General features: G+C 45.1%; 1 protein-coding gene across 3 annotated transcripts in view; it reads right to left on the bottom strand.

Moving 5' to 3' along the window:
* LOC124552572 (ubiquitin carboxyl-terminal hydrolase 29-like) overlaps positions 1–18,532 on the bottom strand; it is a 389,169-nt gene that overhangs the window by 219,438 nt on the left and 151,199 nt on the right. The gene's annotated exons all lie outside the window — the stretch shown is intronic.

The following is an 18,532-nucleotide window of genomic DNA, read 5'->3' as shown; positions in this document are numbered from 1 at the left end:
TCAGGGAGGGGAAAAAAGGCATCCCTTGCACTGCCGGCTTCCACTGTGTTGCCAATTCCTCTGCGCTGCGCCAACCAATTCTCGGTTGAGCTGTTATAGCGAGCGATTCGGGTGACGTTTATGACAGCACGAATTACGTTTTTGTTTCAGTTTTAGTCGCAGTGGTGAGCTCTGCTGAAGAGGACGTTATTGTGGCTTATCGTTACTTAAATATCAAGAAATTGAGAATGAAAAGGAAGTACCGGGTGCACCTGTACAAGGCTATTTATATCAAACATAGTTCGGCTGTAGGTTTTTGTGAGACCTCTGAACACGAACACAAATTCCACGATTTCTACAGAATGAATCCAGTAGTTCCCATCTTTTGGAGCACCTAGTATCCGCTACTGTGACAAAGCAGGACACAAATTTTCGACTTGCTAATAGTCCAGCTGGGGAGCTCCTCGTCACAGTATGCTAATCTGGTGCAAGTGTCTGAGTGGTGTTAAAAATGCCACAATGAAAAGTTTATTTATAGTAAGACTACCTAGTATGGTACTTGACTCAGTTTGGTACATATACAAATAATGGTTGCAAATTAATAAATCTAGGATGGTATTTCTACAACTGTTCGATTTAGCATAATAGTATATGAATCAGCTTGAGGAACAATCAGAAGAAACGTCGCTGGGTTTGAAGAGAGATCAGTCACCAATGACGGTGTAGCAGCAGGTGGTCAACTCTAGGTAGGAGTAGACAATACAGGGTGATTCAAAAAGAATACCACAACTTTAGGAATTTAAAACTCTGCAACGACAAAAGGCAGAGCTAAGCACTATCTGTCGGCGAATTAAGGGAGCTATAAAGTTTCATTTAGTTGTACATTTGTTCGCTTGAGGCGCTGTTGACTAGGCGTCAGCGTCAGTTGATGCTACGATGGCGACCGCTCAACAGAAAGCTTTTTGTGTTATTGAGTACGGCAGAAGTGAATCGACTCGCAGAGCTAGCAGAGAGCTGCAAATTCCACAATCAACTGTATGGAGAGTCCTACGAAAAAGGTTAGTTATGAAACCTTATCGTCTGAAATTGGTTCAAGCACTGTCTGCAGCTGATAAGATTAAAAGAATAGATTTCTGTGATTTTATCCTTGCTCAAATGGAAACAGATGAATCTTTCATTTCAAAGATTGTGTTTAGTGATGAAGCAACTTTCCACACTAACGGGAAAGTCAACCGTCACAATGTCTGTATATGGGGCACTGAGAATCCGCGGGAAACAACTCAGTATGAACGTGACTCGCCTAAGGTGATCGTTTTCTGTGCCATTTCAGCCAATAAAGTTTTTGGTCCCTTTTTCTTCGAAGGTGCTACTGTAACTGGACTACAGTATCTGGAGATGTTAGAGAATTGGCTGTTCCCTCAGCTCGAACAAGAAGCACAACAATTCTTCAGCAGGATGGAGCGCCCACACATTGGCACTTATCTGTCCGTAACTACCTGAACGTCAACTACCCGAGGCGATGGATCGGCCGCCAGGCAGCCCGTGACAGAGCACTTCATCACTGGCCTCCAAGAAGCCCTGACCTTACCCCCTGCGATTTTTTCTTATGGGGGTATGTTAAGGATATGGTGTTTCGGCCACCTCTCCCAGCCACTATTGATGATTTGAAACGAGAAATAACAGCAGCTATCCAAACTGTTACGCCTGATATGCTACAGAGAGTGTGGAACGAGTTGGAGTATCGGGTTGATATTGCTCGTGTGTCTGGAGGGGGCCATATTGATCATCCCTGAACTTGTTTTTCAGTGAAAAAACCTTTTTAAATACTCTTTGTAATGATGTATAACAGAAGGTTATATTATGTTTCTTTCATTAAATACACATTTTTAAAGTTGTGGTATTCTTTTTGAATCACCCTGTATGTTTGAAGAAATGGAAGAAACCAACGGTGATATGGAAAATACTGGCGTGTCCCTCTCGGCTTCATCCAGCTGCTCACTTAGAAGTGACAGAAATTTAACTTGCAGACCTCTTTTATGGCTGTCACAATGTTTCATGAAATCAGGGCGCACAGACTAAAACACACCCAGTCAGCGTCACCAGCTGATGAGTCTTGGCGTCTTCTTATTTCAGTATTTCTTTTTTCATTTCCATCTTCTACTTGTATCGGTAGCATACGAAGAAGAGAAACACGAGGCAGTTCCGTACTCCCCACAGCAGGTAGGAATAGACTCGCACATTGCTGTCAACCTCGTCACAGACAACGTCCAACATATCTCTCACATTTTCTCAAGAATGGAAAGACGTATAGCTCTCCGCCCACCGTTAGCTGTAATTCGTACGCAGCAATGTATGACCTAAAACGCTCCAAACGTAAACTGGCCAGCAACTACATTCTTCGCTGCAAACTTTTCAAAATATGTTCATTGGTTGATTCTTTGCGAAATATAACAACAACAACGTGCAATACCGAAAAGAAAACGAGTTCATTATCAAGCTGTGACGTGGGACTATAGGATAAGTATTGTTTTTACTGCGCAGTTTTCTTAGATGCCAGCCGAGGTGGCCGAGCGGTTCTAGGCGCTACAGTCTGGAACCGGGCGACCGCTACGGTCGCAGGTTCGATCCTGCCTCAGACATGGATGTGTGTGATGTCCTTAGGTTAGTTAGGTTTAAGTAGTTCTAACAAGGGAATCTCTCCATCGCACCCCCCTCAGATTTAGTTATAAGTTGGCACAGTGGATAGGCCTTGAAAAACCGAACACAGATCAATCGAGAAAACAGGAAGAAGTTGTGTGGAACTATGAAAAAAATTAGTAAAATATACAAACTGAGTAGTCCACTTGAAGATAGGCAACATCAAGGACAATGGGAGTCAAGGAACGCCGTGGTCCCGCAGAGGTCCTAGGTTCAAGTCTTCCCTCGAGTGAAAAGTTTAATTTTTTATTTTCAGTTTATGTGACAAACTCTTGTGTTTTCATCACTTTTTTGGGAGTGATTATCACATTCACAAGAAAACCTAAATCGTGCAAGGCAGAAGAATCTTTTTACCCATTCGCCAAGTGTACAAGTTAGGTGGGCCGACAACATATTCCTGTCATGTGACGCACGTACCGTCACCAGTGTCGTATAGAATATATCAGACGTGTTTGCCTGTGGAGGAATCGGTTGACCTATGACCTTGTGATCAAATGTTTTCGGTTCCCATTGGAGAGGCACGTCCTTTCGTCTACTAATCGCACAGTTTTGCGGTGCGATCGCAAAACACAGACACTAAACTTATTACAGTGAACAGAGACGTCAATGAACGAACGGACAGATCATAACTTTGCGAAAATAAAGAAAGTAAAATTTTCAGTCGAGGGAGGACTTGAACCAAGGACCGCTCATTCCGCAGCTACTCAAGCTAACCACGGGACCACGACGCTCCTGAGCTCATATTCTCCTTGATGTTGCCTATGATCGCATGGACTACTCAGTTTGTATATTTCATTATTTTTTTTTCATAGTTCCACACAACTTCTTCCTGTTTTCTCGACTGATCTGTGTTCAGTTTGTCCAGGCCTATCCACTGCGCCGACTTATAACTAAATCTGAGGGTGGTGCGATGGGGACTGATGCCCTCAGAAGTTATGTACCATAGTGCCCAGAGCTATTTGAACCATTTTTTTCTTAGAATGAAATACGAAAGACTGCAGAACTCAAGCGAATTTAATAATTGTGCTTTTTAAGTTTTTACCCCCCCCCCCCCCCCCCCCCCAATGAACCATGGACCTTGCCGTTGATCGGGAGGCTTGCGTGCCTCAGTGATACAGATAGCCGTACCGTAGGTGCAACCACAACGGAGGGGTATCTGTTGAGAGGCCAGACCAACGTGTGGTTCGTGAAGAGGGGCAGCAGACTTTTCAGTAATTGCAGGGGCAACAGTCTCGATGATTGACTAATCTGGCCTTGTAACACTAACCAAAACAGCCTTGCTGTGATGGTACTGCGAACGGCTGAAAGCAAGGGGAAACTATAGCCGTAATTTTTCCCGAGGACATGCAGCATTACTGTATGGTTAAATGATGATGGCGTCCTCTTGGGTAAAATATTCCGGAGGTAGAATAGCGGACCATTCGGATCTCCGGGCGGGGACTACTCAGGAGGACGTTGTTATCAGGAGAAAGAAAGAAGGATATACGATGAACATCAATAAAAGCAAAACGAGGATAATGGAATTTAGTCGAGTTAAATCGGCTGATGCTGCGGGAATTAGATTAGGAAATGAGACGCTTAAAATAGTAAACGAGTTTTGCTATCTGGGGAGCAAAATAACTGATGATTGTCGAAGTAGAGAGGATATAAAATGTAGACTGGCAATGACACGGAAAGCGTTTCTGAAGAAGAGAAATTTGTTAACATCGAGTGTAGATTTAAGTGTCAGGAAGTCGTTTCTGAAAGTATTTGTATGGAGTGTAGCCATGTATGGAAGTGAAACATGGACGATAAATAGTTTAGACAAGAAGAGAATATAAGCTTTCGAAATGTGGTGTTACAGAAGAATGCTGAAGATCAGATGGGTAGATCACATAACAAATGAGGAGGTGTTGAATAGAATTGGAGAGAAGAGAAATTTGTGCCACGACTTGACTAGAAGAAGGGATCGGTTGGTAGGGCATATTCTGAGGCATCAAGGGATCACCAATTTAGCATTGGGGGCCAGCGTGGAGGTTAGAAATCGTAGAGGAAGACCAAGAGATGAATACACTAAACAGATTCAGAAGGATGTAGGTTGCAGTAGGTACTGGGAGATGATGAAGCTTGCACAGGATAGAGTAGCATGGAGAGCTGTATGAAACCAGTCTCCGGACTGAGGACCACAACAACAACAAACAAACAAATTGGTTCTCTCAGCTCTATTCAGAAGGAGGAAGCCCTACTGCATGATAGGATAGAGATAACAGCAAATACTACCTCAAGACAAGAGTCCACTCGACGTATTGAGAAGCGCTTTACACAAAAAGTATAAGCTTTATTGAGAAAGTACAGGGTGTTTCAAAAATGACCGGTATATTTGAAACGGCAATAAAAACTAAACGAGCAGCGATAGAAATACTCCGTTTGTTGCAATATGCTTGGGACAACAGTACACTTTCAGGCGGACAAACTTTCGAAATTACAGTAGTTACAATTTTCAACAACAGATGGCGCTGCAAGTGATGTGAAAGATATAGAAGACAACGCAGTCTGTGGGTGCGCCATTCTGTACGTCGTCTTTCTGCTGTAAGCGTGTGCTGGTCACAACGTGCAAGTGTGCTGTAGACAACATGGTTTATTCCTTAGAACAGAGGATTTTTCTGGTGTTGGAATTCCACCGCCTAGAACACAGTGTTGTTGCAACAAGACGAAGTTTTCAACGGAGGTTTAATGTAACCAAAGGACCGAAAAGCGATACAATAAAGGATCTGTTTGAAAAATTGCAACGGACTGGGAACGTGACGGGTGAACGTGCTGGAAAGGTAGGGCGACCGCGTACGGCAACCACAGAGGGCAACGCGCAGCTAGTGCAGCAGGTGATCCAACAGCGGCCTCGGGTTTCCATTCGCCGTGTTGCAGCTGCGGTCCAAATGACGCCAACGTCCACGTATCGTCTCATGCGCCAGAGTTTACACCTCTATCCATACAAAATTCAAACGCGGCAACCCCTCAGCGCCGCTACCATTGCTGCACGAGAGACATTCGCTAACGACATAGTGCACAGGATTGATGACGGCGATATGCATGTGGGCAACATTTGGTTTACTGACGATGCTTATTTTTACCTGGACGGCTTCGTCAATAAACAGAACTGGCGCATATGGGGAACCGAAAAGCCCCATGTTGCAGTCTCATCGTCCTTGCATCCTCAAAAAGTACTGGTCTGGGCCGCCATTTCTTCCAAAGGAATCACTGGCCCATTTTTCAGATCCGAAACGATTACTGCATCACGCTATCTGGACATTCTTCGTGAATTTGTGGCGGTACAAACTGCCTTAGACGACACTGCGAACACCTCGTGGTTTATGCAAGATGGTGCCCGGCCACATCGCACGGCCGACGTCTTTAATTTCCTGAATGAATATTTCGATCATCGTGTGATTGCTTTGGGCTATCCGAAACATACAGGAGGCGGCGTGGATTGGCCTCCCTATTCGCCAGACATGAACCCCTGTGACTTCTTTCTGTGGGGACAACTGAAAGACCAGGTGTACCGCCAGAATCCAGAAACAATTGAACAGCTGAAGCAGTACATCTCATCTGCATGTGAAGCCATTCCGCCAGACACGTTGTCAAAGGTTTCGGGTAATTTCATTCAGAGACTACGCCATATTATTGCTACGCATGGTGGATATGTGGAAAATATCGTACTATAGAGTTTCCCAGACCGCAGCGCCATCTGTTGTTGAAAATTGTAACTACTGTAATTTCGAAAGTTTGTCTGCCTGAAAATGTACTGTTGTCCCAAGCAAATTGCAACAAACGGTGTATTTCTATCGCTGCTCGTTTAGTTTTTATTGCCGTTTCAAATATACCGGTCATTTTTGAAACACCCTGTAAGTAGGGCGATGGATGTAGTTGTACTTCACGTACATAGAGCAATTTTTTTCGAGCCACATCTTATGATACGAAATTTGCATCATGCCATTATTCTCACCACGGACAATGCAGTGGCCGACAGCCTTCACTTAACGACCGAGAGGAGCGACGTTTGCGGAGTTGTCAGTGCTAACAGACAAACAACACTGCGTGATATAACCGTAGAAACCAACGAGGAACGTACGACGGACACATCCGTTGGGACAGTGCTGCGAAATTCGGCGTTAATGGGCTGTGGCAGCAGACGAGCAACGTGCCCGCCTGGGCCCGTGACCACATCTGTTGGATCCCCGACGACTGGAAAACCCTGGCCAGGTCGGATGAGACTCTATTTCGTTTGGTAAGTGCTGCTGGTAAGATTCAAGTATGGCACAAACATCACGAAGCCAGAAGCACGTGTTGGCAACAAGGCATTGTGCAAGCTGGTAGTGGCTGCATAGTGGTGTGGGCTGTGTTTACATGGAATGGAGTTAGTCATTGACTGCAAATGGATATATCGGCTACTTGGAGAGCATTTGGAGCCATTTACGGACTTCGTGTTCCCAAACAATGATGGAATTTTTATGGATGACAGTGCACCGTGTCACTGGGCCACAATTGCTAGCGAATAGTTTGGACAGCGTTCTGGACATTTCTTGGCCAGCCAAATCTCCCAGCATTCATCCCATCGAATATTTATGGGACATAATCGAAGGGTCAGTTCGTGCACAACATCCTGCGCCGTAAAAACTTTCACAATATTATAGACGGTTATAGAGGCAGCATGATCGAATATTTCTGCAGGGGTCTTCCAACGACTTGTCGAGTCCATACCACGCCGAGTTGCTACACTATGCCGGGCGAAAGGGGGTTTGACACGATATTACGAGTCATCGCATGACTTTTGTCACTTCACTCTATGTACACTACTGGGCATTAAAATTGCTACACCAAGAAGAAATGCAGATGATAAACGGGTATTCATTGGACAAATACATTATACTAGAACTGACATGTGATCACATTTTCACGCAATTTGGGTGCAGAGATCCTGAGAAATCAGTACTCAGAACAACCACCTCTGGCCGTGAAAATGGCCTTGAAACACCTGGGCATTGAGTCAAACAAAGCTCGGATGGCCTGTACAGGTACAGCTGCCCATGCAGCTTCAACACGATACCACAGTTCATCAACAGTAGTCACTGGCATAATGTAACGAGCCAGTTGCTTGGCCACCATTGACCAGATGTTTTCAATTGGTGAGAGATCTGGAGAATGTGCTGGCCAGGTCAGCAGTCAAACATTTTCTGTATCCAGAAAGGCCCGAACAGAACCTGCAACATGCGGTCGTGCATTATCCTGCTGAAATGCAAGGATTCACAGGGATCGAATGAAGGGTAGAGCCACGGGTCGTAACACATCTGAAATGTAACGTCCACCGTTCAAATTGCCATCAATTCGAACAAGAGGTGGCCGAGACGTGTAACCAATGGCACCCCATACCATCACGCCGGGTGATACGCCAGTATGTACGCGCTTCCAACGTGCGTTCACCGCGATGTCGCCAAACACCGATGCGACCATCATCATGATGCTGTAAACAGAACTTGGATTCATCCGAAAAAATGACGTTTTGTCATTCGTGCACCCAGGTTCGTCGTCGAGTACACCTTGGAAGGCGCTCCTGTCTGTGATGCAGCGTCAAGGGTAACCGCAGCCACGGTCTCCGAGCTGATAGTCCATGCTGCTGCAAACTTCGTCGAACTGTTCGTGCAGATGGTTGTTGTCTTGCAGACGTCCCCATCCGTTGATTCAAGGATCGAGACGTGGCTGCACGATCCGTTACAGCCATGCTGATAAGATGCATCATCTCGACTGCTAGTGATACGAGGCCGTTGGGATCCAGCACGGCGTTCCGTATTACCCTCCTGAACCCACTGATTCCGTATCCTGCTAACAGTCATTGGATCTCTACTAACGCGAGCAGCAATGTCGCGATACAATAAACCGCAATCGGCATAGGCTACAATCCGACCTTTATCAAAGTCGGAAACGTGATGGTACGCATTTCTCCTCCTTACACGAGGCATCATAACAACGTTTCACCAGGCAACGGTGTATCACTTTTCAACATAATCTCCCCCAAGCTCAATCCAAGTCCTCCAGCGCTTACAAAGTGCATAAATTCCTTTAGAAAAAAATTATTTTGGTAGTCCGTGTGGTGTACCTCTTTATCAGAACTTCTTTCCTTCCATTGCATCTTCGAGTGGTCCAAACATATGGAAATCACTTGGAGCAATGTGTGGTCACTACAGTGGATGAGGAAGACACTCAAAATGCAGGTCTGTGATGGTACGGGCAGTGTGGGTCCCTGCATTGTCATGTTGCAAAAGGACACCTGCTGACAACAATCCACGTCGCTTTGATTTGATTGCAGGCCGCAGATGATTTTTTAGGAGATTTGTGTATGATGCACTGATGACAGTGGTCCCTCTAGGCATGTAATGCTCCAAAATGACACCTTTTTCGTCCCAAAAGAGAGTCAAGCATAACCTTCCCTGCTGATGGTTCTGTTCTAAACGTCTTTGGTTTAGGTGATGAGGAATGGCGCCAATCCTTGCTCGCTTTCTTCATTTCCGGTTGGTGGAAGTGAACCCAGGTGTCGTCCCCAAAAACGATTCTTGTAAGGAAGCCATCACCTTGTTCAAAGCGCCGAAGAAGTTCTTGACAAGCATCAACACGTCGTTCTCTCATTTCAGGAGTCAGCGGCCGTGGCAGCCATCCTGCAGACACTTTGTGAAACTGGATTACATCATTGACAATGTGGTGTGCTGACCCATGACTAATCTGTAAACATGCTGCAATGTCATTCAGTGTCACTCGGCGGTTTTCCTTCACTATGGCTTCAACTGCAGCAATGTTCTGTGGAGTCACAACAACTTCCTACTCCATTCGTAGACTTGCTGCTGTGACAAACATGCATCACCGTACTGAACCTTCATTCATGAATTTAAATAGCTTTCAGACCTTCACTACGCAAAAACCGAATAAAAGAAAGCTGTTCTTCCCTGGTGCAAATCGCAAGTGGGGCGGCCATCTTTATACTGACACTGCGACGGTATGTGAGCATCTGCACTATGCTGCCACCTACAGGCCATTCTGCGCACTGTTTGTAGCACGCTTACCAACTTACAGGATAACGGCGCGAAATTTCGATTTCTTATTACAAATTTAAGGTTTTCGTTTGACTCACCATCGTACTTATTGCATTCGGCGCCACATTGGGCGACTTGCGCGTCGTAAATGGTGATCAAATGATGATGAGGACAACACAACACCCAGTCCCTGAGCGGAGAAAATCTCCGGCCCCAGCCGGGAATCGAACCCGCGCCCCTTGGCGTCGCATTCCGCCTCGCTGACCACTCAGCTAACTAGGGCGGACTCGAAAGCTGGTAGTACCTTGCTATAAATTTTTTACAGATGTTTTATTACAGCACAGCAATCATAAAATAGTAATGCAACCTGGGGAAAAAATTCCTATTCATTTGGCCGTTTCTCAAACAAACTTTGTCCTCGGTAAATTCAGTGGCAGTTTCGTTGCACAGTAGCTCCGGGTTACCAACAATTAGACGAGTTCTGACGGCGACTCCATCACGAATAAAGTACAGGGGAAACAATTGCCCAGTCGGAATAGCATGTTGGCAATCGGGAGTTACGGCGGAACTTAACTGCCACCAAATTTACCCGTGAAAAGTGTCAGAGGTGACCAATTGAGTAAGAATCTTTTCCTAATCTACTTTTATGATTGCTGTGCCGTAATAAAACAGCAGTAAATACTTCGTAACTGGAGGATTAGCAGTTTTTGAGAAAGAAAACTTTTTAATCGGGAGGACTGCGTCTTTCAGCTCAGTTTATAAATTGGCAAAATATTCCATCTTTAACTTAAACCAGACGCGGTTTCCACTGAGGCGATACGATACGCGATATGATAACGTTGGTGGAGTGCACAGGGATTTAATAGGTTCACAGTCGAACGACAGCCATACGACACAGACATATCTCTATTGCATTGGCCAGCGCAACAGGGAACAATGCTGCCGGGGAACATTGCCGGACTACATTGTCGGCAATATGCACTTTTTATTGTCAGTGTAAACAAATCTCTACGGAGATGTTCAACAGATTCCAGTCACAGTCGCTACGGAAGACCAACGGTATCACGGAGAATTTCGCTGTTGAAATTCTTGGAGCCTTTGTTCGATGAAGCGTCGGACATTGTATTACTTCCTACCACATGTCTTACTATATGAGCACGACCAGGGAGTCAGAGGAATTAGAGCTTATGCGGAAGTTTAGCATGCTAGTTCTTCCCCCGTGCCATTCTTGAATGGAACAGGAAACGAAGGATCAGATAACGGTACCTGACGTACCCTCCGCCACACATCGTTTGGTGGCTTGAAAATTACTGTTTCACAAGCACGTCGACAGATGAAGTATTATCGGATTATTTTGCGAAGAGTTTCAACCTCCAAATAACAAGTATTTTATCATTGCACTCGTCTTTTCAAGAGCTTTCGGATGCCGATAAAAAAGTAAAGCAATCCATTTTTAAAATGGCACTTGTTCCAGTATCATGATCCACACAACAGTTAAGACTCTTTATCAAATACCGAAGTAAGTATCTCTTTGATTACTATCATTTCCTATGTATGGAACCTTTTACTAAGTAAAAGAGGTGATAACGTCTTACGTGACTCACCAGGATGGTCCATTAATCGTGACCGGGCCACATATCTCACGAAAGAAGCGTCAAGCGAAAAAACTACAAAGAACGAAACTTGTCTAGCTTGAAGGGGGAAACCAGATGGCGCTATGGTTGGTCCACTAGATAGCGCTGCCATAGGTCAAACGGATATCAACTGCGTTTTTTTAAATGGGAACCCAATTTTTTATTACATATTCGTGTAGTACGTAAAGAAATATGAATGTTTTAGTTGGACCACATTTTTCGCTTTGTGATAGATGGCGCTGTAATAGTCGCAAACATGTGGCTCACAATTTTAGACGAAGTAGGTACGTTTGAACATTTTATTTCGGTTGTTCCAATGTCATACATGTACCTTTGCGAACTTATCATTTCTGAGAACGCATGCTGTTACAGCATGATTACCTGTAAATACCATATTAATGCAATAAATGCTCAAAATGATGTCCGTCAACCTCAATGCATTTGGCAATACCTGTAACGACATTCCTCTCAACAGCGAGTAGTTCGCCTTCCGTAATCTTCGCACATGCATTGACAATGCCCTAACGCATGTTGCCAGGCGTTGTCGGTGGATCACGACAGCAAATATCCTTCAACTTTCCCACAGAAAGAAATCCGGGGACGTCAGATCCGGTGAACGTGCGGGCCACGGTATGGTGCTTCGACGACCAATCCACCTGTCATGAAATATGCTATTCAATACCGCTTCAACCGCACGCGAGCTATGTGCCGGACATCCATCATGTTGGAAGTACATCGCCATTCTGTCATGCAGTGAAACATCTTGTAGTAACATCGGTAAAACATTACGTAGGAAATCTGCATACACTGCACCATTTCGATTGCCATCGATAAAATTGGGGCCAATTATCCTTCCTCCCATAATGCCGCACCATACATTAACCCGCCAAGGTCGCTGATGTTCCACTTGTCGCAGCCATCGTGGATTTTCCGTTGCCCAACAGTGCATATTATGCCGGTTTACGTTACCGCTGTTGGTGAATGACGCTTCGTCGCTAAAAAGAACGCGTGCAATAAATCTGCCATCGTCCCGTGATTTCTCTTGTGCCCAGTGGCAGAACTGTACACGACGTTCAAAGTCGTCGCCATGCAATTCCTGGGGCATAGAAATACGGTACGGGTGCAGTCGATGTTGATGTAGCATTCTCAACACCGACGTTTTTGAGATTCCCGATTCTCGCGCAATTTGTCTGCTACTGATGTGCGGATTAGACGCGACAGCAGCGAAAACACCTACTTGGGCATCATCATTTGTTGCAGGTCGTGGTTGACGTTTCACATGTGGCTGAACACTTCCTGTTTCCTTCAATAACGTAACTATCTGGCGAACGGTCCGGACACTTGGATGATGTCGTTCAGGATACCGAGCAGAATACATAGCACACTCCCATTGGGCAGTTTGATCACAATAGCCATACATAAACACGATATCGACCTTTTCCGCAATTGGTAAACGGTCCATTTTAACACGGGTAATGTATCACGAAGCAAATACCGTCGGCACTGGCGGAATGTTACGTGATACCACGTACTTACACGTTTGTGACTATTACAGCGCCATCTATCACAAAGCGAAAAAGTGGTCCAACTTAAACACTCATATTTCTTTTCGTACTACACGCATATGTAATAAAAAAAATGGGGGTTCTTATTTTGAAAAAACGCAGTTGATATCCGTTTGACTTATGGCAGCGCCATCTAGAGGGCCAACCATAGCGCCATCTGGTTTCCCTCTTCAAGCTAGACGAGTTTCGTTCTCAGTAGTTTTTTCTTTTGACGCTTATTTCGTGGGATATTTGGCTCGGTCACTATCAATGGACCACCCTGTATACGAGAAGAAGAGAGAAACGGTCATTTCATACTCGAAATTATTCACGGCGACACTGGAAAGCAAGATTGCAAATACACTGCAGCACCTTAAAGTGCCTTCAGCAAAATAGACATACGTCAGTTAGCCTTCACTGCCGGCCTTTTCAGCATACATGTGAAAGACAAATATAAAATATAGAATAAGACTACCTGAACACGTACAGCACTGGAAAGTAGAAACACACACAACAGACTTGCCAGTCCACTGCCATAAAAACGCTTGTAAGCAGTAATAATAACGCCTAGACAGCTAATGCCCACCTATGACAACCCAAAAAAGATCCTGCACATAAACTTTAGACACCAGAATTGACATACGGCACCTCTGACTCTTGAGCATACAATTTTCTGACGCTATAATCTAGACTTAAAATTTCCAATACAGATTTTGCCTGTGTTGCAGTTGGCACGCAAAGAGCAGAGGCTACATTGGCTAGATAGGCACAGAACATGCTTACCGTAATGTACGGTAACTTTCAATTAATTATTACTGATTTTTTAAGTTGTTGGAGGATTGTGGTTTCCAATAAAGTACGATTTCAGACCATAGATTCACAGATATATCCCTGTTATTACATTTCTCACTCTTAGGACGCCACAAAGCACTCCTTTCTTGTCCTGAACTTTAAAATTTCTCCCAATCCATTTTTAACGTTCGTGAATGTTCCCCCAGTTCCAACGAAGAAAACAGACTGATCTGAATTCCACATACCATCCTCCGAAGTCTGCGCGTTCGGGCGTGGCACAGAGACCGCACACGTGCTGGCGTATTGATTTGGAAAGATCGGTCGCCTTCGACCGATGTCTGTCGACGGCGGAATCTCCCGATGTCTCCGCCACTGTGACCGTAGCCGTGAGAGGCTTACAAATGTACAATAATATTGTGAAACTGTCTATATATTGACCGTCTGACGGCACCTATCGACTTATTTTCAGTACTAGAAGTACTGGCCCGCAGTACTGATAGTCCTCAAAATATTCACAGTATTGTCAACACATACTGAAAGTCTGAAGTCAAGTACTGTTTGAGAATATTCTCCATTCGGATGTTGATAGAGCGTCATGTACCAGACACATGGCGTTCTTCATGTACCAGACACATGGCGTTACTGCGCACTTTTTCTTTCTTTTTCTTCAATTCGCCTTAGTTCATACCTCATATCAAATTCATTTTTCAAGTAGCCTTAACACAAAACAATTTCAATAGGCCTATGCTAGGGTAAGTTCGAGGTGTATGAGAAAGATAGTGACAGTGATTTTTTTTATCTACCAAAGATTTCACTTCTTTTTCAAATAACACTATTATACCCTTCAAAGTACAGGGTACAACGCGGGAACTAAACTTCCTGGCAGATTAAAACTGTGTGCAGGACCGAGACTCGAACTCGAGACCTTTGCCTTTCGCGGGCAAGTGCTCTACCATCTGAGCTACCCAAGCACGACTCACGCCCCGTCCTCACAGCTTTACTTCTGCCAGTATCTCGCGTTCTAACTTCCAAACTTTACAGAAGCTAGGTACGCAGGAGAGCTTCTGTAAAGTTTGGAAGGTAGGAGGCGAATACTGGCAGAAGTAAAGCTGTGAAGACGGGGCGTGAGTCACACTTGGGTAGGTCACATGGTATAGCACGTGCCCGCGAAAGACAAAGGCCTCGAGTTCGAGTCTCTGTCCGGCACACAGTATTAATTGGCCGGGAAGTTTTATTAGAGACATCAGTTTAATTCTTTTTTCTTTACAAAGAGAAACATCTAAAGTTTTGTTTCATTAAGTTTTGAAAATGATATCTTGAAGGTGGCCTCCGTTCTGCTCATTGCATTTGGAGAGTCGAAATCGGAAGTTTCGGTCCACTTTTTCCAACGAGTCTCTGTCGATCTTGGCAATAGCAACACGAATATTGTTCCCTAGCTCCGCCAAGGTGTGGCTCTGAGCACTATGGGACTTAACATCTTAGGTCATCAGTCCTCTAGAACTTAGAACTACTTAAACCTAACTAACCTACGGACATCACACACATCCACTCCCGAGGCAGGATATGAACCTGCGAGCGTAGCGGTCGCGCGGTTCCAGACTGTAGCGCTTGGAACCGCTCGTCCACAGCAGCTGGCCGCCAGGGTATGCAGACGATTGGTATACACCAAGGATTTGAGATAGCCCCATAAGAAAAGTCGCATGGCGCTAAATCTGTCGAGCGTGCTGGCCACAGGATGTTTATGTTTAGTTTTTGGGGGAGGGAGGGGGGGGGGGGGTGCTTAACTGTGCGGTCATTAGCGCAGCGCCCGTACAAAGTCCCAATTTTTACAAAGTCCCATTTTTAACTCAATCCTATCTAGCAACTGCCACGAATAATGATAATGACGATGATGATGAAATGATGATGACAACACAAACACCCGGTCATCGCGCAGAGAAAATCCCCAACACGGCCGGGAATCGAACCCAGGACCCCTGTTATCCACAGACAGCAACGCTACTGGCCACTGGAGATCGCCGCTCAAATGGATGAGACGATCGGGGAAGTGTTCGCGCAACATGGTCATCGACGTTCGTGCTCAGAAGTGACCGTCACTGCCTTATCGCTCTATGCGAAAAACCGTGGGCCAATAAGGCCAACTTTAGATAGTACAAACCAAACAATCACACCTTCTGTATGCAGGGGCTGTTCAATAAGTTCTCGGGGGTTCGTGCCACTCCGGTATCGCATAGTTTGTTTATTCACGCAGCCAGAAAAACGAAAATGTGCCTCGCCGCTGAAGAACACTGAGGCGTCATGAGGCAGCTCAACGATCGAGGCATCACACGCATTTTTTTCGTGAAACAAAATGACGTGGATGAAGTGCGTCCACCACTGACAGTTTGTACGGATGAAATTTCGGCTCTTCACGAAGAATTCGTCTCACTGTGCGTTCAGAAATTGCAACGGCAGCTGCATGTTTGCGTGTAGATTGCTTAGGGGAATTCAAAATCAACATCCGTACCCTCTCGATGTTTTCAAGCGATTTGGTGGTTCTTAAAAGGTGCTGGTTTCTTTTTCTGCACACTTCCAGTATCCATAAAGGTGTTACCCACACAGCAATTGATTTCCCATGAGGGACACGACCTGCAAGCGCGATGTTGAACTGTTTCCTGAACGCACGCTGAGTTCTGATGACCGAACGTGCTTTGCTACAAATTAACTTGTTACCACAATTGTGCATTGGTGTTCACAGGCGTTATACACTGAAGAAACTGCTACACCTGCCTAATTTCGTGTAGAGCCCCCGTGAGCACGCAGAAGTCCCGCAACGTGACGTGGCATGGGCTCCACTAATGTCTGAAGTAGTGCTGGAGGGAACTGAATCCTGCAGGGCTGTCCATAAATCCGTAAGAGTAACAAGAGGGTGGAGATCTCTTCTGAATAACACGTTGCAAGGCGTCCCAGATATGCTCAATAATGTTAATGTCTGGCCAGCGGAAGTGTTTAAACGTAGAAGAGTGTTCCTGGAGCCACTCTGTAGCAATTCTGGACATGTCGGGTGTCGCATTGTCCAGCTGGAATTGCCCAAGTCCGTTGGAATGCACAATGGACATGAATGGATGCAGGTGATCAGACATGATGCGTACCTACGTGTCACCTGTCAGAGTTGTACCGCCATGCATCATGGGCCGAATATCACTCCAACTGCGCACGCCCCACACCATTACACAGCCTCCACCAGCTCGAACAGTCCCCTGCTGACATGCAGGGTCCATCGATTCATAAGGTTGTCTCCTTACCCGTACATATCCATCCGCTAGATACAATTTGAAACGAGACACCTCCGAGCAAGTAATATGTTTCCAGACATCAACGGTCCAATGTTGGTGTTGACAGGCCCAGATGAGGCATAAAGCTTTGTGTCGTGCAATCATCAAGGGTATACGAGTAGGCCTTCGGCTCCGAAAGCCCATATCGATGATGTTTCACTGAATGGTTCGCACGCTGACACTTGTTGATGGCCCAGCACTGAAATCTGCAGCTATTTCCGGAAGGGCTGCACTTCTGTGATGTTGATCTTGGAATGGTCGTACTGGAAAATCCCCACTTCATCTCCACTTCGGAGATGCTGTGTCCCATCGCTCGTGCGCCGACTATAACAACAAGTCCAAACTCACTCTTGATAACTGCCATTGTACCAGCAGTAACCGATTTGACAACTGCACCAGACACTTGTTGTCTTACATAAGCGTTGCCGACCGCAGAGCCGTATTCTGCGTGTTTATAAATTTCTGTATTTGAAAACGAATGCCTACACCAGTTTCTTTCGCGCTTCTGTGTATATATAGTAGCGACAGATTGATCTATAACGGAGCCCCCTTTATATATTAGGTTGGATAGTGGTTAATTGGCTGTGAGTTGTCAAAGGCAACGAAAGTTGCATAAAAATCTGTGGTAAGTAACTGCTGTATGGCGTAGCCCAATGTCTACGTTCGTCGATGCAAACAGCTACTCGAGTGTATCCGTTCGGAATTTGCCGCAGTTTCCGTGGATGTGGGTAACTCAGAACCCAACAGCACGAAATACCAGCCACTTTCATTTATGAAGCACAAGAAGTAATGAGAGAGCAATGTGATTGGCTACCTACAGACCACTTACGATTCGTCATTTTCACTTCCTAATGTTCGTCACAGGAAACCGTTACCAACAGCAGTATGAAATGGAAGAGCGAAAGATACCTTAAGTACACTTTTGCCTTATCTTTATGATGCTTACCACTTGTTTCCCAATGGCAAGGGCTTTTTTAATGTGAAAAGTTTCAGAGTCCACTTTAAGTTGCAGGTTCCCCCCCCCCCCCCCAAAGGGTACGGTAAGTCGCTTCGAAGGCTCAGACAAGGGGAAGGAATATAACTTCCAATAGGGTCGTTTCTACTTATTAATTAAATGGCTTGCTATGATATGAACAAAAATTGCTGGCAGGCATAATAGTCCTATGCAAGAGTTGATCAAAAAGAAAAAGTTACGTAAGAACGACGATGAGGTACAAGATGATATGATGTGCAGTCACTGCTCACAAGCCAGTGGACTGTCTAAAAGTTGCATTTTCACAGCCTACTTCTTCAACAGATACAAAATAGTTTAGATGGTAGTCAAGAGAATAAGACCATCACAATTCACTGAGTCGACGATAGAACGCTCATCCATCAAAAAATTCATCTTTTCTGATGAAAGTAGAGGCGCTGCAACTATTAAATCCACTGTTCAAGTGTCAGAACTAACTATTTGAAGTTTCCCGTAAGATTTCATATCTGTAACATCAAATTATATAGGTCTTCATTCAATAAGG

The sequence above is a fragment of the Schistocerca americana genome, chromosome 10 (genome assembly GCF_021461395.2).
Source record: "Schistocerca americana isolate TAMUIC-IGC-003095 chromosome 10, iqSchAmer2.1, whole genome shotgun sequence".
NCBI lineage: Eukaryota > Metazoa > Arthropoda > Insecta > Orthoptera > Acrididae > Schistocerca > Schistocerca americana.
This window is presented reverse-complemented; position numbering and strand designations above follow the sequence as displayed.